The sequence below is a fragment of the Ailuropoda melanoleuca genome, unplaced genomic scaffold, assembly GCF_002007445.2.
Source record: "Ailuropoda melanoleuca isolate Jingjing unplaced genomic scaffold, ASM200744v2 unplaced-scaffold1412, whole genome shotgun sequence".
In the NCBI taxonomy this organism is placed as follows: Eukaryota; Metazoa; Chordata; class Mammalia; order Carnivora; family Ursidae; genus Ailuropoda; species Ailuropoda melanoleuca.
In genome coordinates, this window is record NW_023182860.1 from 234,174 (window position 1) to 261,113 (window position 26,940).

At 45.3% G+C, this 26,940-nt stretch overlaps 2 long non-coding RNA genes across 2 annotated transcripts; both read left to right on the forward strand.

Moving 5' to 3' along the window:
- Positions 1-260: 260 nt before the first annotated feature.
- Positions 261-7,302, forward strand: LOC117797792. Its single transcript, XR_004622696.1, has 3 exons — positions 261-325; positions 5,497-5,655; positions 7,195-7,302. It is a non-coding gene; the product is annotated as an uncharacterized LOC117797792 (long non-coding RNA).
- Positions 7,303-17,566: 10,264 nt separating this feature from the next.
- Positions 17,567-23,110, forward strand: LOC117797790. The gene is made up of 6 exons (XR_004622694.1): positions 17,567-17,658; positions 18,067-18,245; positions 19,254-19,361; positions 19,911-20,162; positions 21,046-21,134; positions 23,037-23,110. It is a non-coding gene; the product is annotated as an uncharacterized LOC117797790 (long non-coding RNA).
- The last annotated feature ends 3,830 nt before the right edge of the window (positions 23,111-26,940 follow it).

Sequence of the window (26,940 nt, forward strand, 5' to 3'; positions counted from 1 at the left end):
GCTAAATCCAGTCTCCCCTCAATTATTCCTACCTGTAGGAACCTTTCCTTTTGTCCCAAGACAAATCATTTCTTTATGTTGCTCTCCCAGGACAACTTATAAATGCTGCTGCTTCTTCTTTCTCCCTTCTCTCTTTTTAAAAAGATTTTATTTATTTATTTTAGAGTGAGAGCACTCACAATCAGGGAGAGGAGCAGAGAGAGAGAGAGAGAGGAAAATACTCCTTGCTGAGTGTGGAACTGAAACAGGGCTGGATCCCAGGACCCTGAGATCATGACCTGAGCTGAAACCAAGAATCCAACGCCCATCCGACTGAAGCACCCAGGTACCCAACTTATAAACATTTCTAATAGAATCGGTTACTATTCTTTTCTTTTTGGATGGGTGTGTTCTTAATTCTTTTTGAATGAGACAATTTTAATAGCTGGGTCTCTGGTCTTAATTTTGGATATCAACTACAAGGAGTATCCAGAAAAAGTAGACAACAAATAGCTATTACTGGATCTATGTAGATTTTAATTTTATAACTTGAAATCAATCTGATTTCCCTTATATTATCTCTTGATTTTCATGCTCCCTACACTTTCCTGCTTATCTAGGAGTAATGTAAAACAATATAACATAATTGAAGGGAGAAAACTTGATTGGACATTATGCAAAGAATAAACCAAAGGCCATTTACCTAAGTTGTGCTATGATGTCAAGAAGGGAAATATGAAGATGTTATGAAAATTATTTGTAATTTCCCATCTCAGAAGTAAAGTCTAAAATTCTCATTATTCTTGTACATTTTCAAATGTATCCTAACTTGTGGTGAACAAAAGAAAGCAAATAAGAAACTCATGAGTTGCACTATTTAGAAATGGTGGTTGGATTTGACTGTGAGGCACACAGCCTTCTAACAGGCTATACATACTGTGGGGTCACACTTTGGTCAGCCACCCGCAGATTCAAAACTCATACACTTTATTAGCATTAACAAGGGGTGAAAATTGTGTGAAATGGCTGATCAGTAATAATTGTTCTGTGTATATGAATTTTAGTTTGGATAAAAGACACAATATGATCTACTGCAACTTTAGATGTCTCGTTTCTATTATGCCCTCTTGCAAAATTTTCAAAAAGGAAAGGCTGTTGTCCAATTTCGGGTGGTCCGGAGCCCATTCCAGTTTGTCTAACAATGCTTGAAAATACATATTTGCAATCATGGAGAAAAAGTGTTGGGGGGAAATGACTGGGTCCTGAGAGTGAGCTTTGAGAGAACACTTCCCAAAACACTTTTGCCACTTTGAAAAAATTGAAATATAAGAATAGATGTATTCCTTTTCACATCAGTGGGGTTCTGTGACTAATTCCATAGAGATAGATATTGGCCGTTTAATATTGGGTTAAAAAAGATCAGGAGGAATTCCCATTTTTCATACTTTTTAAAAAAATGATTTATTTGTATATTTTATATAGAGAGAGGACAGCGTGAGTTGGAGGAGTAGAGGGAGAGGGAGAATCTCAAGCAGACTCCATGTTGAATGCAGAGCCCAATGCAGGACTCCCCTAGGAACCCCATTTCTCTTAAAGGGAGTTAGCAGACATGGCTTAAGACAGGGCTTCTCAACCTTGGCTCTGTTGACATTTGGGGCAAGGGAACTCTTGTGGGAGCTGCAGGGAGCCTGGTAGCGTGTGGAGCAGCATCCCCGGCCTCTACCCACCACATGCCAGTAGCACCCGCCCCACAGTTGGGAACCTTCAATGTACCCAGACATTGCCGAGTATTCCCTCAGGGCCAATGCACTCTCTGCTTGGGGACCACTGGAAGCCAGTATAATGTGTCCAGAGAACTGGGAAGATACACCCTCTGGGTATAATATTCTGTTATGTACCACTTAATGGAGTAAAAAGAATCTCAGACCAAAGAGGCATTGACGGGATATGAATACAGGGAGAGCGAGAACGCCAATGGAAGCCTCATCACCCTATAAACGCCTGGAGGCCAGGATTCGAGGCGAGTAGAGAGGAGCCCTACATTAATTTATTTTAATTCATTAAAATGATTGATAATCATTCATTCCATTCATGGTTTTCTCACATTCTACAGAGGGTGGCTAAGGAGAACAAGATGGAGAGTTTAGACGAGGTTGATGAAACAGTTTCTGAGCCANACTGAGCCACTATCACTATGCCTGGCAACATGTATGTAATTTTGTCCCACATTGACTCTGGGTTTGAGAATCCCAGGCACAGATGTGAGTCTCAGTACTCAGTCTGAAGAAGTGGATTATTTCAGGATGTTCATGAATGAAAGTGCAGTATAGCCTGAGATAGCCTGAACAGCACCGGCCAATAGGATTCCGTGATGTAAACGATCTCTGTCTGCCCTGCCCAATATGGTAGCACCAGCTCGGAGTGGCTCTTGAGCCCTTGAAATGTGGCCACCTTTCTTGTGTCACATGTGGAAATGTGAACATTTGGGGGATAGTGAATTAAAAATACATTGTTTAGTGTGCCTGGGTGCCTCAGTTGGTTAAAGACCATCTCTTGATCTCAGCTCAGGTCATGATGGTTGTGTGTTCAATCTANTCTCCGACTTGGGCTCCACAATGGGCAGGAGCCTCCTTAAAAAACAAAACCAAACCCAAAACATCATTTACATTTACTTCCCCATTTTCATTGCTCTTGTTTCCAGTGTGCTTATTAGAAAACATGAAACCATGTCTGTGTCTTGCATTAGGTTTTTATCAGAGAGCCCTGATCTAGAAGGTGGAGAATTCTGCCCTGTCAGGACACCTTAAACTCAACCCTGCTCTGGGTTAGTGTCTGGGCCAGGCAGGACCTGCAGGCAGAGCTGGGGATCCGCCTAAGTTCAGATACTTCTTCCGTCTCAGCTCAAAGCCCAGTGAGGATTCTAGACTTGGTTTCCAATCGGCATTTCAGATCTCCCACCGTTTGGACCATTAGCCTTTGATTTTGTGTGTTCATTCCTTAGCACTAGAAAGGACATTTAGTTAGGACGCACTAGGTATTTCCACTTTAAGGATGAAAGAATTTCAGGAACAATAACATTTAAATCACAGATGATCCTGCCATTCAGCTGTTCAGGTGATCTCCCTCTGGGAGGCCACCATGAAGTAGTTTGAAGAGCAAGCCAATGTCCTGTCTGCGTTGCCTTTCTGAAGAATTGCTTTGTGGAAAATTTTAAAATAAATAAATAAATAAATAAATAAATAAATAAATAAATAAATAAATAAATTTATTTTTTTCTGGTTCCTGGCACAGGACTCCTAAAATCTTGCAGTTTCCTGAGGGATAGGAGAGCCTTTTGTTAGTCATAAAATCTCCAACAGACCTCTCCAGAGTTTAGGCTAAAGAGCTGACATAGGGCGGGGCCCAGAAATGGCATCACAGTGGGGCTGGTCACCAGAAGGACCAAACTGGGAGTCAAGGATTGGAAATTTCAGCCCCAGCCACTGGCCATCTGTGAGGGGAGGGGGCTGAAGATTGGGTTATAAAAAGTCTTGAACGAGAGGTTGGTGCACACATTAATATTCTGGAAAAGTGATTTCCCCCCAGAGAGGGCATGGAAGTTCTCCACCACTCCCCACCCCCTTTAGACCTTCCTTGCTATACTCATCTCTTCCACTGGGCATTTCCTGAGTTGTATTCTTTATAATAAATTGTTCGATGCAAGTAAAGTGCTTTCCCGACTTCTGAGTCGATCGTTTTTTCCCATCATTCACATAACTTTTATTACAGTGTATTTATAATTGTTTTTTCCTTTTTTAAAATTTAAATTCAAATAGGCAGCATATAGTACATAGTTAGTTTCAGATGTAGTGTTCAATAATATATCATTTGCGTATACCCCCCAGTGCTTATCGCTTCACGCACCCCCCCTTAATGACCATCACCCAATTACCTCATCCCCCCACCTCACCTCCAGCAACCCTCAGTTTGTTTCATATACTTAAATGTCTCTCAATGTTTTTTTCCCTCTCTGATGACCTCCAGTTCAGTTTTCCCTCCCTTCCCCTATGATCCTCTGCACTGTTTCTTAGAGTCTACCTAGGAGTGACACCAAATACTTGTCTTTCTCTGACTGCTGTGTTTCACTCAGTATAATACACTCAATTTCCGTCCAGGTCAATGTAAGCATGAAGAATTCATCCTTTTGAATGGCTGAGTCATATTCCTTCGTATATATGGAGCCCATCTTCTTTGTCCATCCACTTGTGGATGTGAGTCATTCTAGTGAAATTATCAACCCTAAGGAGGGGGTCTGAGGGAATACCTGACCTTGTGGTTGGGCAGAAGTGTGGGTAGCTTGAACACTCCATTTGTGACTGGCCTCTGCAGTGAGGACAGACTTGTGGGACTGAACCCTGAAGTCCGTGGAGTATGAATTGAATTGTTGGAGAACTTGTCGAGTTGGTTGTGGTTGGTGTCAGGAAATAGAGCACACAGGTGTACTTGAAACATGAACACATCTCCTCCCTCCACTGCACCAATTGACTCCATAAAGCGCCCCCTCATGGGGATCTTCTGTGCCCTGTGGTCTCTTGGAAGAATGGAGTCAGGTTCAACTGGCAGTAGGGGAAGCTGGTTTCCAAGATCAAAGACCTGGAGCCTAGCTGAGAGCTATTCCCTTGGTGAAACCATGGATGCTGAAATGACCCCACTGCCCTCTTCCTCACTAAGGACTCAGAGATCATGATATCACATTTGGTTCCCTACGAAAGGTGGGAATTATCTGACTTTGGGCATTTTATGGGCCTGTGCCCCTCAGTCCCAAATGCAGACTAGAGTGACCTGGTAGGTCTTTGATAAAGACTGACAGTTGAGTCCTGCTCTGGACACAAGTTAGCTACCTGACAAAGTCCATTATCAGGACAGATCGCTTTCTTGTGGGACATCTATTCTTTGGAGGAGCGATCACCTCATACAGTCTTCCTTTCCCTTTGCTTCGCCACCTCCTTTGGGCTCTTGAATGGTGTCCTTGTGGAAGGTCTCCCTGTCATGCCAAACCTCAGGTGGAATCTATTCCCTATGGAAAGCACCTGCCTCAACTCTTGAATTGCCTCGCAAGATATGTAACACAGTCTCGTCCTTTTTTTTTTGGCTTTGTGGGGGAAAATGATACTACTAGTGTGTGTCTTAACCTTTTGATATGGAAAAGGATGTGGCTACACCAGAGTGCAAAAAAAGGAAAAGCTTCAAAAATCATACTGCCCCCTATGTCTACTCTTGGTTATTTCCCTCCTGCCAGCATTTTTACTGATTCACTGCTTAATGATCCTGAGACAAGGTCTCTCATATAGGCATCATTAATTGAGTCCTCAGTTCGATGTTCAGGACAGATTTCTGTGGGAAGGTTTATTGACTGTGGCAAAAGCAGAGATATGCCACTGAAATGCAAAAGGAATATGTGGGCCTCTTCTATGTCCAGGCTCTGCATTTTGACCAGTCGCTGAATTTGTTTTTTCTCTCCAATGGGTACGACCTCAGATGTAGATACACCCAACGACAGCCTTATGATTTCTGCTGCCCTGAGGAGTGTCCAAAGTGGGCATTCAGGTCAGATAGAATCCAAAAGAGGTGCTGAGAGGTTCAGCTACACAATTGGCATCATGGACTCCCCTTGCTTGCCCTCTGGCCACCCTACTGGTAAGTAGATCTGGGGAACATGCAAAGAATAGATGTGGGCATTTGCAAAGAATCTGTTCACTAACACAGGAAGTTCCAACTGCCTGCAAACTTGGATTCTGTATTGTGGACTTGGGAAATAGAAAGCCCTCATTTATTTATTAGCACTGGGCCTAGGGCTGCTCTTTTCATGGACCCCAAGTTCTACCTAGTGGGGATCATCCTGAGTGTGGATATTTGAAACCTTTCATTTTCTAATGGCAGCATTGTGTCCTGGATGAATTCCTAACCTTGTGACCACGTTTACCAAAGTAAAGGGGTTGTTTTATGCCATTATTTTCTGGGGCTTGATCTCACGAATCTGAGATCATGACCTGAGTCAAAATTCAGAGTCCAAGGATTCACCAGGTTCCCGACTACATACACTTTTTAACCATGTTTTGTAGTTGCTTGGCTAAGTCCAAGGCACTTGGTTTTGTTCTAAAGGGTTTCCTTCTTTATGTATATTTGGAGCTGTTTCCTTCCATTTCCATTGCTAATTTTCAGGAACAGATCAAAATCCTGTGTCTATTGAGTGCCCATCCATGAGCCAGAACACACACTGAACCCTGCATTTTGTGGAGTATTTAAAATACTTCATTTAAAAATGTACTAGTTGGGGCGCCTGGGTGGCACAGCAGTTAAGCACCTGCCTTCGGCTCAGGGCGTGATCCCGGCATTGTGGGATCGAGCCCCACATCAGGCTGTTCTGCTATGAGAATGCTTCTTCCTCTCCCACTCCCCCTGCTTGTGTTCCCTCTCTCACTGGCTGCCTCTATCTCTGTTGAAAAATAAATAAAAATCTTTAAAAAAAAGAAATTAAAAATGTACTAGTTGTATGTATTGCCCTCAACCCGTTCACTATTACAGAATTGCAGTGGTGAAAATACAGTGATATTTCCCCTCTCATTATTCAGGGAAGTGTCTGCTTTACATACACATACTGACCAAGAAATTCACAAAGGTTGAGAGGTAACTAAGTACGTCCTCTCAGCTATACACAGAGAAAAGTCAGGTAGTATGCATAGATGGTGAGAGAATGACATAATTTCATTAGTATATGCTTAGAGAAATATGATTTGAACAATGGAATTTCTGTGAACACTGCTCTTCATTTCATCTGGGACCCATTTTAAAGTTTGTTCTAGAAATGTCTGGTGACTCCGTAGGATAGAATGGGTGGGGATGGTGTTTTAAATCAAGAGTGGGACCTCCATTTATTCTCAATCTGTTTTTCTTTTCCCTCTTCACCCTGAAGTTTGGCTAGAGATGCTATTTGGGGGGGTGGCAAGTCATCCCCCCTCATGTCGTTTATTTTCTATTAAAAAAGAGTGAGAATGTGTGAGACTGGGGTTCAACTTTCGAAACAAAGCATTTACTCTCCCATGCCCCCCTTGTCTGTGAAGACAGGCCCATGTTGACACTAGAAGTTGGCCTCTGTGCAGCTGCATTGTCTCTGAAAGTTCTATGATGACACCGTCGCCATGGTGACTTGAGCCACACCTCTGCTGTCCTTTCCAGCTGGGACTCTTTGAGCTGACCCATTCCTGAGGAGAGGTGTTTGCTCTGCTGCTCCAACTCAGAATGGGAAATTGCTGTGGTTCCTGCTGTGGTTCCTGCTGTGATGGTATGTTCCTAATGATCTTCTGAATGCTGTTTGCTAGGACTCAGTTCACTCTTTCTCAAACTATTTTTCTCATCATTGAAAATTCCCTCTCTCCCGATTTCATCTACATATGTTTTATAGTTTTTTTAATCCCTTGATTTCTACTGTTGGTGGTTCTACTGAGCTAGCAGCCTTGGTCTTTGTCCTCCATGGGGAACAATGGACTACTTCCTATGAGATCCTGCACCCCTCACTTGTCACCCCTAGGTTCTCAAGGGGGGGAAATACAGCAGTGTCTTTGTTCGTTTAAGTTTTTTTAAGCATCCTAAATTCTATATTCACATTATGCATTTTTGAAATTTCGAGTGAACCCAGAAAGGTTGATATGGAGGACATTTATCATTGTTTTCTCAGTGTCTTTCGAAGTCTGCCCTGTACCGTTCATCCCCAAAGGAGTATGGATTTCAGGACTTTGGGGACATGTGGTTTCATTCCTATCAATTGTTGCCCCAAAGAGATCCTCAGAATATGAGAATCTACTTTTCAATTTATGACCCCCAAACACACATTTCCATTTCTAAGAACTTTGGGTGTTATCCAAAATGATATTTTCTATTTTTTTAAACATTTTATTTATTTATTTGACAGAGTGACAGGCAGTGAGAGAGGGAACACAAGTAGGGGGAGTGGGAGAGGAAGAAGCAGACTGCCAGCGGAGGAGCCTGATGTGGGGCTAGATCCCAGAATGCTGGGATCATGCCCTGAGGTGAAGGCATGCCTAATGACTGAGCCACCCAGGCGCCCCCAAAATGACATTTTCTAGAGATTTCAATGATATGCTACCACCCATCCCATTCAGCGCTCCAGGAGGCGTAAGTATGGTGACAATAGCATGACCTTTTTTTTCTCGGTGATGCAATGAATAGCCGGCCTTTAATGTCTGGTGAAAATGGGTAACTGGTTAACGGATCGAGTTAATGAGTGATTGATAATAAAATACACAGATTATTAGTGATGCACAGAGAAAAATAGGTGATGTAGACACAAGAGCAGAGACACACACTTTATAGATATAAGTATATATGCATATATACACGATTGCATATGTTTGCACATAGGATTGTAACTTGAAAACAGAACCTGTCTACATTAAAGTGGTTTTGGTGTAATGTGTTTCTTAGTTCTCCTGAACATTCATCCAGATCTCTTCCCAAAAGCTAAGCTATGTTTTTTTTTTCTATGAGTTGACAAGGATCTCAGGAACTCCTAGATTGTTTGGAGGCACTTCAATTTGTGTGAGGAAGAAATAATGCAAGATGGCATTGTTTCACATGTTTGAAAACACAAGGCTTTGTAACAGTGACCCTCCCTTCCTTTACACTGGGATTCATCTCATTTGATCTGCTGACCTTAAGACAGGCAACTGGAACATTCTAGAGAACAATCATGGATATTTGTGGACAAGGGCCCCAGAGATTGGACTCAGGGACACAGCAATAGGATTGCTCCTATGCTTTTTGTGGTTGTTGTTGTTGTTGTTGTTTGCCTCTGATTCTGTCCAAAGGAAATCATGTTGGGGTAAAATGCTTGCATTTAGGCAAAGCAGCTGTGTGTCACAGAGCAATGGTCTGGGAACTCAGACTCCCAGATTTGAATCCAGCTCTGGAACTTGTGAAATTGTGAGATCTCAGACATGATCTAGACTCCCTAATTCACCTTTCTGACCACATGACAGGTGTTCATTCATTCAATGCTCATCACACACTTATACGATGATTTGTTTCCTCTCCCTATTCCTCAGGTAGAGGAACGGAGGCACAGAGATGAATGTGACCAGGTTCATGAACTCCTCTAAGTAAAGAGGCCAGGAGGTGAACCCAGGCCTGCAGACCAGTGCTCGTGCTCTAACTACTGAACCGAACTGCACTTATGACTCAGCCATGGGATCAGTAGTTACTGTGCAAAGAAGATCTAGCATCGGCGTGGATGTCAGGAATTCCCTGAGGCAAGGGGAATCCCAAACACTGTTTGTCATTATGAGGTCAGCTCGGTGGTCACATAGCCCAGGGAAGGTCTTGAGCCACAGAAATCCAGATCTTGCCATAGTCATTCATCAGAAAAGGACATAGGAAGCCTGGTCCGTTTGAAGCCATGATTGTGTTCAGTTCAAAGATTCTGAGGGTTTGGAGGCACCGTGTAGGACAAGCCAGTCAAACTCTGAACGCTGGGCTACTCCTCAGCACCTGACCTCAATGTGGTCAGAATGGAGGAGACCCTTTCATGGTATTTGATGGCATTGTCAGTATGAGTAAGCCCTAGTCATGCCAAAATCCTGTGAGCTTAGGGACACTCCGGGGACAAGGAAAAATAAGACTCAAAGAATCAGTACATGATTACCCTTCTGTCCAGAGCTGGTCAGTGCCTGGCCAATCAGTGTCATGGCATGGTCGCTCTTCAGGGCATGGCACAAATAGAATAAGAATAGGGAGCATGCTGGGCGGTGCCTGGCTGGCTCCGACAGGGGAGCATTTGACTCTTGATCTCAGGGTCGTGAGTTCAGTCCCCATGTTGTGCATGGGGCCTAGTTTAAAAACAGAGAGAAAAGAATCGGGGACATAGTGTTGTAGATTTGATAACATTCTCCCCATGAGCCCTAAAAAAATTCTTGGATGCCATGAACTACAGACATTAGGGACAGTGACCAAAAAGAACTCAAACACTCGTAACAGCCTGCTGTCCATCATACTTGTTTGGACGCACTTGTCCAGCTGGGCCAGGGAGTGTCCATGCTCCAGTGGGGACCTTTGCTCCTTCCAGAGCTCTCCCATTGTTGGCTAGTAAGTGCAAGCATGGAGAGAGGCCATGCTTCATGACACATAGCCTTGCAAAGCAACACTAGAATTCAAACAGCATCAAATGAATAATGGTGCTTGGTTTCAATGATAGAACTTCATGATTGACAAATCGTCAACAATTGATGAGCTTCCTCACAAAGGATGTGAGATGAAATGCAACAGAAAGTCGTGCTTAGATCTGAATCTAAGTCTCTGAATAAAAGGTTGCTTATTATCACGTGCAAAATAGGATACAGCAGATGATAGATTTAAATGCAAAAGCAGGTCTGGGTGATCCTTATGGAGAGTCGTGATGGGGGAGCTTCTCCAGGGTGTGGGTATGGATGGGTCCCTCTCTATGCGTCCTTTGTATATTCCCTGATTTTTTAAAAAAAATATTTTATTTGAGAGAGAATGAGAGCAGAAGCGGTGAGTAAGGGAGATGTGGGGAGGAGAAGAGGGACAAGCAGGCACCGAGCTGAGTGCAGAAACAGAGGCCTGGCTCGATCCCATGTCCCTGAGATCATGACCTGAGCCAGGTCAGATACGTGACCCACTGAGCCACACATGGGCCCCTGAGGGGGTCCCTCTCAAAGGAGGTGGGGCTTGGTCCCCTGCCACTACAGGGTCTAGAGAAGGGTAAGGAGTCTATAAAGACTGGATCTGGGGGAGGAAGGAAGGAACAGGGAAGGTGCCCATTCAGAGCCAGTGCAGTCTCAATTCACTCTTAGCCAGGCCTTAGCCCAGGCAGTTTGGAGACTTACTTAGATCCAATACCAGTGAGATACTAGAGGTCATAGGCTTGATTTATTAAACCAGCAAAGCACTATCCCAGGTGGCCATTTTCCCAGTTAATTCACAGGGACTGCTCAGCCAGGGTTGGTCAGTTGAAGGGAAGGTAATTCTTGGTAGAGCTGTCATGTGACAATTAGTTTGGAAACTCCTGGGTTCTGAATCAGCTTGGGAGCCCCACAGACCACTGGTCCCTGAGGGTGCTCAACTGGTCCCAGGGAGGACTCCACGTCAGACAGCTAGTAGGGTGAATGCTGTGGGAGGATGGCCACAGTTGGGCTTCCCCTGGCCCTTCAGAGGGTCTTGTCAAGGGGCATCTGCACTGTGTTCTGGGTCAGGGGTTGAAACCTAGATGTGCAAAGGTGAGCTAGGATTTGGACTTTGGTGTTGGCTCAGGCACCTCCCCCAGGGCATCCACTGTCTCCCATAGACAACTTGGGGCTGGAGGATAAGAGAAATAGATGAGGGAGCCCAGATTCAGGGCTTCAGGGCTTGATCTCAGATGTCTGGGCAGGTGTCAGGTGTTCTGGGACATCTCACCCCAAGGAACCAACTCCATTCCTGTCCCAGCTCCCCCACTCAACATTAAGTTTTCTCTATAGCTTGACTTTGGTAAATAGTGTTGCCGAATATGGGCAGATATTTCTCTGAAATCTAGACTTGAATTCAAATGGATTTCTTATCCAAGAGTGGGATTTCTGGGTGTAATGAGAGTTCTTTTGTGAGTTTTTGTTGAATTCCAGTATTGTGTTTTCATAGTGACTGCATCAGTTTACATTCTCTGTTTGGTATTTGAAGGCTATATGAACCCTAAGACCTTCCTTAAGCCCTCTCTGTCTCAGGCGGCTATGCTAGGCAAATGATGAAACATGGGATCAAAAGTTTGAACTCTGATGATCTTATCACTCCTTTTTCTATGGTCTTCTGTTAGCAAGATGTCAACAGCTCTTTCTGTTGTCATGCATTTCCCATGGTCTCTGAGAAATCAAAAAAACAAAAGTGAAAACAAATCCATATTTTCTCTAGGTTTCCGGAAGCTGGCCAGGAGAATAAAGTCGAAGGTTCACCCCATTTCTGACCCTGTTGAAGGTCCCGTGGAAATTCATTCATTAAGTTGATTCAAGAGTAGTTATTCTAGGGGCACCTGGGTGGTGTCCAACTCTTGATTTTGGCCCAGGTCATGATGTCAGGGTCATGAGATTGAGCCCAGTGTTGGGCTCCATGCTGGGTATGGAGCCTGCTTCAGATTCTGTCTCCCTTTCCCTATGACCCTCCCCTGCTCACACTCTCCCTTTGTCTCTAAAAGAAAAAAAAGAAGAATCATTACATTAGTTTTCAGTGTCCCATACTTAAAACAGAAATGCCAAGCCATATTATTTTTGTTTCACGTGTGAATTTTTTTTTAAGATTTTATTTATTTATGTGACAGAGAGAGACAGCCAGAGAGAAAGGGAACACAGCAGGGGAGTGGGAGAGGAAGAAGCAGGATCCCAGCGGAGGAGCTTGATGTGGGACTTGATCCGGGATTGCTGGGGTCACGCACTGAGCTGAAGGCAGACACCCATTGACTGCGCTACCCAGGTGCCCCTCACATGTGAAAATTTAAATTTAGCTGGTCACTCATTAGTTTATAGCCACAGTAGTCAAATGGCATTTGCAACTCAAGTCTGTTCACATTTCACAGTATGTATAGAGAAGCTAACGAGTGGACATTAGTCTGTTATTAAATATTAGGAAAAATAGATATTTTATTATTTTTAATGAAAAGATGTTATTATTTCGAATAGGTTTAGATTAAGATGGTAATTGAGCAGATAATATAAAAAGTTTCCCTATCACCCTTATCCCTTGGCGCACAATTTCCACAATCCTTCAAAGCTTCATCAGTGTGGAACACACGTCACGAATCACAAACCAGTGTAGCAATATTAATACTCATGTAAGGCCAGCATTGCTAGGAAGGTCTGCTCTGTGTTGTGCAGGAGTATGGGTTTTGACAAATGTGTAAAGTCGTGTATCCACCATGTACAGAGTAACTTCACTGCCTTGAAAGTCCTGTGTTTAACCTATTCATGCCTTTGCACCTTCTTTAGAAATCTTGACAACCATTGACCTTTTGTCATCTCTATAGCTTTCGTTTCTCTAGAATGTCTTCTAGTTGGAACCGTAAAGCTTGTTGTTTTTCCAGACTGACTTCTTTCACTTTTATCTATACAGTTCACATTCGTCGATGTCTTTTTGTGACTTGAAAGCTCACTTATTTTTTTAATCTCCTTTTTATTATTGTTTGCGAGAGAGAGTGAAAGTGTGTGGTGGGGGCAGAGGAAGATGGAGAGAGAATCTTCAACAGCCTCCACACTCAGCAGGGAACCCGTCTGACATGGGGTGGAATATCATGCCCCTGAGATCATGGCCTGAGATAAAATCAAGAGTTGGATGCTTAACTGATGAGCCAGCTATGTGCTCCGGTAGCTCAGCTTTTTTTATTACCGAATCGAATTGCATTGGAAATGTCTATCGCCGGTTGTTTCTCCATTCACCTAGTGTAGGACAGCTTAGTCGCCTCTAGATTTGGTGTTCATAATCAAGCCGATAGAAGCACTCCTGGGCCAGTTTTCATGTGGACACAGTTTTCAACTCAACTGGGTAAATACCTAGGAGTGAGATGGCTGGATGACACAGCAAGACTGTGTTTTGCTTTGTAAAATTTGATAGACCTCACAGGTCAAACCATCTGGGGCCGGCTCTTCCTTTCTGGGAAATGTATTTACTATTGGTTAAATGTCTTTGATACACGCCTGTTCAGATCATCTATTTCCTTTCAGTGGGTTTTGGTAGTTTTGTGACTTTGAAGAAATTGGCCTCTTTCCTTTCAGGAACCCTAGAATTTTTCCATGTATTCCTTTAGAATCATTTCAACATGATGTCTCCTCTTTCATCTGATATTAATGTGTGTCTTCCCTCTTTCTTCATGGTTAAGCTAGAGCTTTATCCATTTTACTGATGTTTACAAAGAACCAGCTTTTGTCATAGTTTGGTTGATTTTGTCTGAGAGTGTTTTGTGTTCCATTTCATTGGTATCTGCAATTATATTACTTTTTTTTCTTACTTGCTTTATACGACATGACTCTTTTTCGCCTTGTTTTCTAAGGAGGAAGCCAATTCACTTTGAATTTTTCTTACTTTCCAACACGATGACATTTAGTAGTATAAATTCACCCAAGCACTGCCTTTGCATACATTTTTTCAACGTGTATTTTCATTTCGTTTAGATCAAAATCTTTTCAAGCTTCTCTTGAAACTTCCTCTTCGACCATTTTTTAAAATCCCCAGCTCTTTGGGGATTTTCCAAGACTTCTTGCTGTGGTTGAGCTCTAGTTTAATTTCATAGAGGTGTGAGAGAAGCTGTTGTATTGCTTCTACTCTTTGAAATGTGTTGGGGTGTGTTTTAGGGCCCAGCATGGGGTCTCTTGCTGAATGTTCCAGGTGAGCTGGAGAAACAGTATATTCTGCTAGAGAGTCTGTGCTCCAGGAAACCTGGATTCCCTGTGTTCCCTTTCCTGTCTCCTCAGGGCCATGGTTTGTCCTGTGTCCTCCCTTCTCCATGGATCCCAGAGAGTGGTCGATTTTTCAGTGTCTTCAGGCTTTTCCTTGTTCGTAGGGTGGACAGTGATTTCCATGATCCTTGCATGTGGAGCCCTCTACTTTTGTCTTCATGTGCCTTCCATCTCCCTTCTCCTGAAATGTGTCTTGACTTCAAGATATTTGGGCACACGCTGCTTCCATTCATATAACCAGGTCTCCAAAAACAGCCGAGAAGCCTGTGTCTAGATGTCAGCTTACGTAACAAAACACACGTTTTCTTTGACATTCCACCTCTTACATTGGCTTTTATCCTAAGTCAGAGGTTAACAGAAATATCAGCCATATGCTTTCACTAAACGTGTTACTCTCCCAGAGGTATGGACTAGTGAAAATAGAGAATATATGTGTTTTTACATATATCCATTGAGTATCCAGCCTTTCACACACCATAACAGACCAAGAAACCCTTTGACAGAGAGGGATAGATACACATGTACATAGGGATTTAGTAACATAGGAAAAAGAAAATGTAACGTTTTGAGATGAAGAGACATACGAATTTCTATATGTAGACAATTGCATCCTTGTGCACATAGAGCTCCAGCTTTAGAAAAGCACGAGCCTCTATTCATGTGGTTGTGAGGTAATGCAAAGGTCAGGTCCCCTGATTCTGCATCCAACGTGCTGTTCAAAGGCGAAGCTCTGGTCATTCGCATGACTGAGCAACAGGTCTTAGCTTGAGGTGCTCACATGGAGGGGGAGGAAATCACACAAGATGATAGAGTTTCACAAGTTGTAGAACACGAGTATGTTATGTACATAAGCTCTCTCTCCCACCAGTAAACTGGTGTTCATCGTGTTTAATCAGATAGCTCTCAGGTCAGGCAACAAATTCATTCTGGAAACATCATGCACATTATTTTGGGAAATGGCCACTTAGTGTGTGCTCAGGCAGTCAGCAAAAGCATTCCTGAGACCTTTATGTGACTCCTTAAACACCGAGTCTGGCTTAACATAAAGGAGTCCTTTTTAGACAAAGCAGGTGTGTGTCGTGGAGAAAGCACTGGCCTAGGAGCTTGGAGAGCAGAGTTTGACTGCAGCTCTGAGTTTTGTGAAGTTATGGCATCTCAGACGAGACATTTCACCTCCAAGGAACCTTCCTGAGCATTTCCATGGCATGCTTTACTTACACTAACCATTCAACCCTCACCACCAATGCAGTACTTTGCTTGCTAAGGGCACTCTTCAGATGGAGAAACTGAGGCACAGAGCTGAATGCACCCAAGCACACAAGCTCTTAAGTGGACATGCCAACATGTGAACCCAGATGGCTGGGCCCATGCTACTACTCTGAGATACTGAACTTCACTTACCACACTGACAAGCATAGCTCTGAGCCATGGGCTCAACAGAAACCATGCAGGATCTTTCCAAGGCCTGTGTATATATCTGAGCTGCATGAGTCTACGGAGATCCCAAGTACTGTCTCCCGTTATGATGTGGCCTCAGTGGTCACATGGAGGGCAGACTTGGGCCTAGCCCTTAGTGTGAAAAGCACACAGAAAGTCCAAACTGTCTGTCCAGCTCACAGATTTTGAGACTGGAAGGCACAACATTGAAAAACCTGGTAAATCTCTCTCAGTGTTGGGTCACTTCTCAGCGGCTGGCCAAAAATGGGAATCAAGAGATAGTTTAGTGCTCTTGGATTGCGTGATCCCCCTGAGCCCCAGAAAGCCTCCAGTGCTGTCAATGACACACCCAAGCAACAAGGACAAATAAGAACTCAAAGTAACATTTGGTTACTAACCCAGGGTCCACTCTTTTTCCTGCACCTCTCTTACAGAGCTGCGGTAGAGGACGTTGGGAGGAACCCAGGCCTCCCACTGTAAAGGACCATCCCATTGGTGGATGGCTACTGCTAGCACGGAGTGCCACCGACTCAGTGAACACATACATGAGACACACACTGGATGGAAAAATACCATAAGATTAATGATGTTATTTTTATTTATTTCATATTTTTTTAAATTTTTGGACTATCTTCTGTCTTTAGGGTGTCTTTATTTTTCATTATTATTATTTTTTTTTAATGGAAGTAGTTGAGTTGACACACCATATTCCATCAGTTTCAGGTGTAACTTTGCCTTCCATGGCAAAGCCAGGACTCTGTTTCTCCCTTCTTTGCTGCTTCTCTTCTCTGCATTTCCTTCCATGAAGAAGGGGGCTCACCAATAGCCAACGGCAGGCTTTTCTTTTTTAATTTAAATTCAAATTAGGTAACATATAATCTATTAGTACTTTCAGGGGTAGAACTTAGTGGTTCATCTGTTGCAGTAACAGCCAGTTGTCATTCCATCAAGTGCCCTCCTTAAGGCCCATCACCCAATTACCCCATCCCCCCACTTCAGCAGCCTCGGTGTTCTCTAGATATATGGGAATATTACTCAACTCTTGAAGGACTCAAAACTTGTCATTGACAAGTGCATGCTGCTAAACCAACCACATCCCTAACCAACCCCCCCTTCAACAGCCCTCAGTTAGTATTAAAGATACACTGTAAATTACTCAACCATCAGAAGGAATCAAATCTTGCCATTGGCAACTGCATGCTGTTTAACCAACCACATCCATCTCCACTGTTCTGTCGTTCAAGTCAAGCAGAGCTCTCTGAGTCATTCATGAGATAGAGCACCGAGGGCGGGAAGGTACTCTGTGTCCTCTAGTCTGTCTCCCATTTGGATGGCCAGTTGGAGGAGATTCGTCCTGGCAGAACAAATAGAGAGACTTCGCTACGGGCAGAGGGAGGGGTGGGGCTCCCTCATGACACCACAGTGTTCAACCAGGAGACCTATTTGTAGACTAACTGACTCACATCGACCAGGTTGCCTTAAGCTAGAGAGTCAAAGGTCTGTTTCTCCTTCCTTTCCTCATCCTCTTGTTTGCTTTTCCTCACCCACCAAGGAGAATGGCCCAGCAGCCACTCAGCCCATGCTTCTTAACCAGTCATTCCCATACCGTCTTGTCCCCTGTCCATATCAACAGTGATCACACAGTAATTCCCGAGTAGGACCAACAATGGACTGACTCTCACTCTGTGTCCTTTTGGAGTCTACCGGTGGTGTGGTGGAGGACCTTGGCAAGAAAGCACTGTGGCCCAACACATCCAGGGTAAGCTTGGCTGTCTTTGCCTGAGAAAGAAATGTTTCTTACTTGAGTTTCCTCTTTTTGAAGTGAGTTCAGCTATGACAACATGACAGTGTAGTTTTTAGACATGAGGTACCATTTTTTTTGGGTGTTGGGAGGGGAGGTTGTAAACTGTGTGGTAGGGGACCTTTTACTCAGAAGCAGTTATTCCTCCCTGAATTAAGAGTTTTGTAATTGTACTTCAGGGAATTTGAGAGATCCATCCCCCAGGAAAAGCTCATGCTTTTTCCATGGGGGCACACTGTGCTTCCTTTCCGTGTCTTTGTCTTTCCTTCTGTCTCTCATTTGGTTTTCAATAGTCACCAAGAAAACTGGTGATGGCACAGTAGGCATATGAACTGACTCTCAGGGTGTGTTCTTTTCTTTATGCAGGTGGCCCCAGCACCATGTGGAAGTGGTACATATTCTGGAATCAGTTCCTTGCTGAGGAAAAACTCTAGATGTTATGGCAGGTGGGGGGATGTCCTCACTGTCCTCAGCTGGAGAGCCATCTGATTCCAGTTTCCTGAGAGGACTGAGGATTGGGAGTGTGGGGAAAAGCAGACATCCGGGTGAGAAAATATATGCATGTGTCTCCAGTCCTAGGAAATCAATGCATTCCCCCTGGGTGGTGTGGGTGTGTGTGCCTGAGGCTTGGGGGTTAGTCTTGTGTAGTGTGATTGTAAGTGTGTGTGTGTGTGTGAGAGAGAGAGCAAGAGAAACAGAGACAAAGACAGAGACAGAGAAAGAGAAGACAGAAAGATAGAGAGACAGAGAGAGGGAGAGATAAACTTGTTTCTCCAGGAGATATGTCAGACAGATACTGCATGATATCACCCTTCTCCAAAGCCATGCTATCACACTGCACACTTTAGATCCTTACTGCGGTGGGTGGCCCAGCAGGGACACTTCAGTCCATGCTTCAAAACCAGCTGGCTCCATAGACCCCAGCCTCGTGTCCATATCAAGCAACACTTCATGAATATTCTTGAGCAACAAAAGGAATTTGCTAATGTATACTCTGAGTCCTAGATGCCTTGGAGGAAGTCTTCATTGTAATCAGACAAGACAGCGCTAAAGGCACACCTCTTGCCATGGTGACCTAGACGTTGTTTGTCCGAGGAACAGACGTTGCTTTCCTGGTTTCTTTCCAATCCAATTAAGATGAAAATCACACAATATATATTTGAGATTATACATATATATCTCAAACAATTTTCCTTTTGGGGAGAGCATTGAGTGGTTGTCTCTTGCAAACTGTTAGCTGATTTGAGAGGACATTTACCATTGGCGACACCAAACCTGGTTCTAAACGCTGTGGTAGGATCCTGTCCCTCAGTAACACTTTCTCTGGCTTGGATGAGGCATTTTGTAGTCACCATCCTGAATGGACTGGACAGATACATCCCGCAGGAAAAACAACTTCCTAAGGCATCCAGTTGACTTACTTTGGGGCCGTTGGTCTCAACCACTGTGTTCCATCTGGGTTCCTAAAGTCACTGAGGGAAATAAAGCTCATGCAGACAGACAGTGTGTAGCATGACCTGAGCCTCACAGTGTCCTCTTTTCTGTACCCCCAGGTGATGCCGGCAACCAGCGAAAGTGGTACATATTCTGGAGTCAGCCTCTTCCTGAGACAAAACTCTAGGTGGTAATGCAGGTGCGACATCCTCGCAACCCTCAGGCAGGTGAGCTGCCCTGGTTGGGTTGTGGGGGTGTGGGGGACAGGAGATTTCCCAGGTGAAAAGTGTGTCCCTGTGTCTACAGTCCTAGGAAGCCATTGTATTCCCTGTGTGTGGTGTGGGTGTGTGTGCATGAGGCTTGGGGTTGGGGTGACTTTTGTGGCTCTATATGGTGTGATTGTGAGTGTGTGATTTTGTGTGGGAGACAGGGAGAAACAGACACAGACAGAGAGAGGCAGAGAGGGAGAGGGAGATATGGAAAGAGTGAGAGAGAGATTGCATATTTTTCCAGGAGGTGTATCCCACTGCCACAGCACCATTCCCATTGTCCACATTCTCAAAAAAAAGAAAGAAAGAAAGAACCTAAGAAAGAAAAAAAAAGCAAAGAAATGAAAAGACGAGATAAAGAAATCTCGTCACAGGGCACACATTATAGCCCTATTACCGTGGGAGGCCAAGCGGTGGCCCTCAGCTCATGCCTGGGAACCAAATGTCTCCATATGCTCTAACCCGATTCAAAGGAAGCAGTACTCCCTGAGTCATTCTTCTGCACAGGTGAGGTGAGAGTCACATCCTGGAGCACGTTTCTCTCTTCTCCTCACCACATCCCTTATACTGGGACCAGAGCAAGACCTGCACTTGGCTCCATGGGAGAGAGACCCATATGCAGCTGCCTGGAGACCCTCCCTGGCTGATGGGAATTCTTGAGGCCTCTGTGAAGGCTGCTGGGCTGGTTGCACACACAGGCTCTCACGGTCCCTCTGAGCTGGTCTCCTGAGACTGACCGGGCCCAAGACAGAGGCTCTGGTAAGTGGGTCCAGGGTCTTTGCTCCTGTCACATCCTACTGACATCGATGGGCCAGGACCCACATCATGGTCACGGCCCACACTCGGACCTTCCAACCATCTGCTCAGTGCCTCCCCTAGTCCTTCCATGTCTCAGGGTCTTTGGTGAACACTGCAGCTACTAGTGTTTATGTGGCCGCACCAGCTCGAGAATGCCTGTCACCCCACTGACATACTAGGGGAATTTGGACAAGTACCATTACCGCTACTGTCACATTCATCTCCTCTCTGGGCTAGGACACTTATGGGCTGTCATCAATAGGAAGTATGTCTTAAGTACCCAAGATTATCCCAGGCATGGGCAGTCACTTGATTGCCCAGTTGATGGTCACTCTCATGGCCCAGCATCACCCCAGGCCCGTGGCAGCCACCTTCATGTTAGCTCATTGATCAACTGATTGACTTAGGGAGTGTGTCAGTAAACCCATGATCGTTCCTCCACTGTTCCCATTGCAGAGAACAGTCCGGTTGTTGGAGGTGACAGGAGAAGGGAAATAAGAAATTAATGATTCAGGGAGAGGAGGGAGGGTAGCAGGAGGGAGCAGAGGAAGGTGGGAAACCATGAGGACAGAAGGTCATGGGCACCAACATGGCTGCCTATTGAAAGAATGGACTGACAGACACTGCTTCCTGGTCCCAGTTATGACATCTGAGGGCTGGAGGGGCCCAGAGACGCTGGATGCCTTTCTCATCAGTGAGGTAAGGGGATCACGGCCCCATGGGTAGTGAGGTGGGGGCACTGCGGAGCTGAGGGCAGCATTGAGTTTTGGGGTCATGGACATAATCCCAGGGCCAGTGGCCTGAGTCCTCACCTCACCTTGATTGTCCCCTTTCCTTTCTCAAGACCAGGCCATGACAATGCCCACTGTCATCCGTAAGGAAGACGACTTCGCAGGTTTCGAAGACTCGGACCCATAGATCCACCATCTGCATGTAATTTATTTCCTCTTTCATTTTTATATTCTTTTTTTTTTTTGGTAAAGATTTATTTATTTTATTTTGGGAGAGATTGAGATGGCACGAATGGGGGAGGGACAGAGGAAGATTGAGGGAGACCCCAAAGCAGAATCCCCACTGAGGGCAGAGCCTGACATGGGACTTGACCCCAGGACCCAGAGATCATGAACTGAGCAGAAATCAGGAGTCACATGCTTAACCGCCTTTGCCACCCAGGCACCCCTCTCCTCTCTCTTATTGATAAGGTCCTTGTTGTAGCTTTGGCCAAGTTCCTTTCCTGCTTTTTATGATCCTCCTCCTGGAGGACCTGGGCTCCTCCAGGCACTTGATGTTCTTGGATCTTCAAATCTATCATCTCTCTCTTCAGCCCTGTCATTTGGGGGGCTCATGGAATGAGATGCACAAATGTTCTATTTCTACCAACTGTCACCAGCTTTCTTGGGAATCCTCTAAAACTAACCCCTCTCCTCTTCCAGAAAAAAAATGTCTGATGCTCATGTGCACATTCACCACAATCCGAATTCTTGTTCCCACGACATCACCAACGATGATTTGGCTTTTCAAGGCCAACTCTAGACAATCTGATTGGAGCAAAATCATTCATTTGAGAAGCATCATCGGAAAGGAGGAAGCCCAATGGGCAGCACATTTTGGATGCTATGTTGAGGCCTCCAAAAGAAATTCTGAATCCAAAGTTGTTTCACTAAGAGACCAGAAGGGTATATCCTTTTTGTTCTCTCCTGGACAGAACAGTGGCATACCTGGAAAGTCATANCAGTGGCATACCTGGACAGTCATGGCCCAGGAGTTCACTGAAGGCCCCTCTCCTTTTCCCATGTGCTCAATAAAGACTGAAAAAGGAAATCTAAGTTTCCCTTGTAATTCAGTTCTTATACAATGTGTGAATGATCTCCGACTTTGTCCAGAGGAAAAAAAAAAGCCCCTAAAAAGGATTCTCTTTACTTGCTCTCAACCTTGACCAAAAAGAAGTATAGAGTTTCACAAGAAATTACAATTTTGCTGGAACACAGTTCATTATTTAAGACATAATCTGTTTCAAGTGGAAAAAACATTTTCATCCTTCCATTAAAAGTAGCGAAACTTTCAGAAACCTGTGAGCTCCGTGGGTGCAAATACACACGAGCTNAATACACACTAGAGGTGATGGCTCTCCAGTCCATTCCCTTGGGAACACACGGGCTCTCCCACTAAATGAGTAGCTGGAAGTTCCTTATCTCTAGGAATTTCACTACCCAGACTAGATTGCACTACCCTACTACGTGCAGACATGGCAGCATATTGCAAAGAGCTCTTGTAATAGTGCCCAAGTTTTTCACCAACAGCTTCAGGCCTCCATTCCTGAAATCTTCCTAGAAGCCTCTTCATGGTCTTCAACCTCAGGAAGAGACATCAGAGAAAAACTGCCCTTACATATCCTTGGAAGGGACCCCTTCATGCACTGTTAAAAAACAAAGCAGTGTAACTCCTGAGAGTTCNAAGCAGTGTAACTCCTGGGAGTTCACCCTTGGCTTCATATGTCTCCACTAAAATAAATAAAATAATTTAAAAAATCAGAATTTCACACAATTAGGGGCCACTCAAACTGAGGCTTCTCAGAGATCCTCTGGAAATAGCCAGTCTTCAGAAGCAGGCAGTTGCCCCAAGATTTTCAAAACAGGCAAACTGTGATGGCTAGTGGGCATTTCCCACACAAGATATTGGGTCAAGACTCCCATTTAATTCTTTTTCTGTTTTGTATCTGCTCAGTTAAAATAATTCTTCTCATTTTCCATAAACCCTTGTTGCCATTCACCCGGAACGACCCCTTTATTCCCGTTTTCTTATTCTAATCATTCTACTAATTATTACCCTTGATAGGTCAGAACAACCCTGACGTCACTCCTGGGTTTCTGACTGCTGCATGTGCCATCCACCCGCGGACCCCCCATGGTAAGTCCCTCTGGGAACTTCTGATTTCATCAAATGAAATGAATCACCAAGGTTGGAAATTCCAACTCCTATGTCAGCTCCAAACCGAGGCCACTTTTGATGATTCAGGCACACCACTTGGGGGAATTACTACGTATGCCCCAAATTAGAACAGTGTTCCCTTTGGTGGGAAGTGCACAAATAGAAAAAGTGTAAGAAAGCTCTCTCTAATGTTGGCTAAAGTGACTGGTAACTCTTGGCATGTCACTTAATCTCTCTATGTTTCAGTGCCTCCCACTAGAATATGGTTCACAGCCCCTGCTCTGCCCCCACCCACCTCAATAGGGCTGACCTGAGGATAACAGGAGATGGTAACATGTATTGTCCACGAGCTTAAAGCATCCTTCTGATGTAAAGCTAAGAGTGAGTGTCCATCCCCTCTTGCTGTGGAGACATCCACGTCTCCTCTCTGGACTCCACCACCACCAGTGTCTACCTTATTCTTGTAGTCGCTCAGTGATTGAACAAGTAGGGCGATTATGAAACACCAGTCATTTATTTTATTTTACTTAAGGCTTTCCTTCTGTTTAATTACTTTTAGCCTCATAACATAATTCTAATAAGTAGGCCACAATCACATTTCAACATCTCAGAACAGGCAAATGAGACACAGAGGGGTCTACGTAACTTTCTCAGGTGCTCGCGGCTCCTGCATGGAGTGTGAACACAGGCCATCAGTCATGGGCACTGCAGTTTGCTTTTTTTCTCTGATGCCTCGGCCACATCAAGGCATTCACTCAGAGGAGCTGTTGGGTGTTGTACGTGTGCACCCACCTGCCACAGCTCCGGAAGTCTGAGTGGGATCCAGGAGGCTCTGCTGGGCAGGCAGCAGGTGAATAAAGGGATGAAAGGATTGAACTATGAATAGATGATCACCCATCTCCCTGAGTTCTTCTCCCAGCCAGATGTCCACAGTTGTTCTCTATCGGAATGCATTTCCTGGGACCTTGCTTCAAGCCAGATGTCCACAGTTCTTCTCTATTGTAATGCATTTCTTGTGGTCTTGCTTCAAGGATGAAGAAATGTTCACCTGAAGTCAAGAATATCACCTGACCCCAAGCAGTGCTTCTGAAAACTCCACCTCTGGCCAAACAACAGGGGGCACCCTACCAATGACCCAGTTGAGGGTACTGTGGGAATGGACTCATTAGGTTCATTCAAGAAGAATGATGCTACTTTATTCAGTGACCCATATTTAAGAGAAAAACATCAAAATGTGAAGCCACATTCTTCTCTTCTGTATGGAAAGGCAAATGATCAAATCAATCAGTATCACTGTAACTCCAGCAGTCAAGGTGCATTTTTTTAAAGAGTTTATTTATTAATTCGACAGAGATAGAGACAGCCAGGGAGAGAGGGAACACAGCAGGGGGAGTGGGAGAGGAAGAAGCAGGCTCATAGCGGAAGAGCCTGATGTGGGGCTCAATCCTAGAATGCCGGGATCACGCCCTGAGCCCAAGGCAGACACTTAACCGCTGTGCCACCCAGGCTCCCCTCAAGGTGCATTTCTAACTCAGGAATGGGCCCGCCTTTACCAGTAAACAGCATCTTTAGCTAACTTACAGACCTTTAGCTGATGTTCAAACAAATATTGACTGAGACAGATCGCTCTCTGAAAGAGTGTTCTCGGATTTTAAAAAATTAATAGGCATTATTGGACAGAGTTGAACAGATAATATAGAAAGTTCCCATAACCCAGGCCCCCTGACAACAATTACTCTGCTAATAACATCTTATATGGATGTGGTGCATTTGTTATAATTAGCAAAAAAATATCAATGCATTTTTATTAGCTGGAGGTCTATAAAGGAATTCAATTTTGAAATATGCCCCGACATGGATGGACCATGAAAACATATTATGCTCTGTGAGATAAAGCATGGAGAGAAAGACCAATATTGCATGATTCCACTTTAGGGCCCTGGAACCCTACCACTCCAAGGACATTGTGGGGAGGCAAAGACAGATGCCTTTTAGGTCTCCAGGGAGCCCAGGGTCTCATCAAGGCATGTGGCCTGTAAAGAAGTAAGTGGTGAGCAGAGCAGAAAGTGGAGGGCACTCCTCTTTGTTTGAGGGGCTGAGGAAAGTTTCCTATGTTGGCTCTGGGATTGCAGGTCCACCAGGAGTAGGCTGGTTGGACCCAAATAGGCTCCTGCCTGTTGGTGATGAACAGAAGGGAGGAAAGCGCAGAGCAGAGAGGCCCAGGGGAGGCAAGCTGCTGCGGGTCTGACTGTGGATCCATGGTCTTCAGGAGGGGCAGTGTGTCTCCCAGGGGACATTTGGGATGAACTGACTGCAATAAGCATCTGCAGAAAAGGACCTGGGAGGCCTGGAGGCTGACTGAGCACAGTCCATGGGACAGTAACCATTGTCACCACTCTGCCCTTGCTCTCATGGACCCAAGAAGCCCCTCTGCTGATCCAGAGCTTTCTGGGTTCGTGAGGCACACATCTATTGAGTAAACACAAGTTCTTTCTGGACCCCACGATTTCCCGACTTTGAGGCCCACATCATCTGTCAATGAGCAGGTTGGCTGCCTTCCGTGTTTGTGGATGCCACCGCACCCCACCAGCTCTGGTTTAATCAGGGCAGGAGCACAGCTGGCTCCCGGACTGGGTCTGACAGTTGGCATTGCCTCTTCAGACATGCGTGGAGGCAGTCTGGCGTAGCCTGCTTGGGAGGTTTGGTCATTCATAACATCTCATCAACTGCAATCCCTTGAAAACCAAGGAACTTTAGCAGCCCTTCAGAGCTGCTGAAGCTCCCCAGAACTGATAACATGCACCCCACTGCTTCCTTGACAGGGGGGTATTATTTGCAGGGGAACCCCCAGGATGGAAGCCACGCTGGGGTTTCCTGGGTGCGCGCACAGTGGAGGGGCCAACAGAAGGGGACAGTGCTGAGCTGGCACCAGCTCCCATTTCCAAAACGGGATGTGTGGACAGACGGGAGGGTGACTGAGGGGAAAGACATGTAACCGTGGGAGAAGGGCGCACTTGAAGGAACATTCTAGGAGGAGGCACTGCCCTTGGCCCTGGGAGGATAAGGGGGGGTGGCAGAAGGGGTGAGGAGGAAGGGAAAAAGCAGGGAGCACTGGGCCTGCCCCTCAGGAGAACTGCTTGGTTCCTGCCATGTTCTCTCAGCTCCAAAAGCCCTGGGAAAGATGATACTGTGTCCACATCTTGGTGACGGGAAAGATGAAGGGGAACGAGGGTCATGGGGGCCCAGCATTCAGAATCTCCATCACCACGGCTGTACCCTCCCTCTCAGATGCTGGCAGTGGAGTAAGAATGTCGTGGAACGAAAGCAGAGTGGTGGTGGCAGGGTGGCGGGAACGAGGGGTCTGAGGGGGGTGACGTGACCAACGTGTGGTCCTCCTGCCCTGCCCACAGGGTACCAGATCCCCTACCGCCTGGCCAGCAACAGCCCCAGCACGTTCACGACGGTGGAGGTGGGGACCATGGTGAGGCATTTCACAGCAGCCAAGCTGGCCCTGGAGTCGGCATGCATCTTCAGACTTTTGGCCAAGACAAAACACCACTAGGGGCTGCTGCTGGTGGCAACTGTCATCACCACTGAGAAGAGACGTACCACCTTGGGGCCCAAGTCCACTGTTGTGGTGCTTGTGGAGGAGAGCTGGGCGTAAATGGGAGCCGTGAACTACCTGGGTCCACGGCTTCCTAGGTCAGGCCCTGTATCGTCGCATGTCTTCACAGCCCGACATTTATCAGCAGGAATGTCCCAGGTTTAAAGCTGGAGACATGGCTCAGCGAGGTTGTGTAACTGGCCCAGG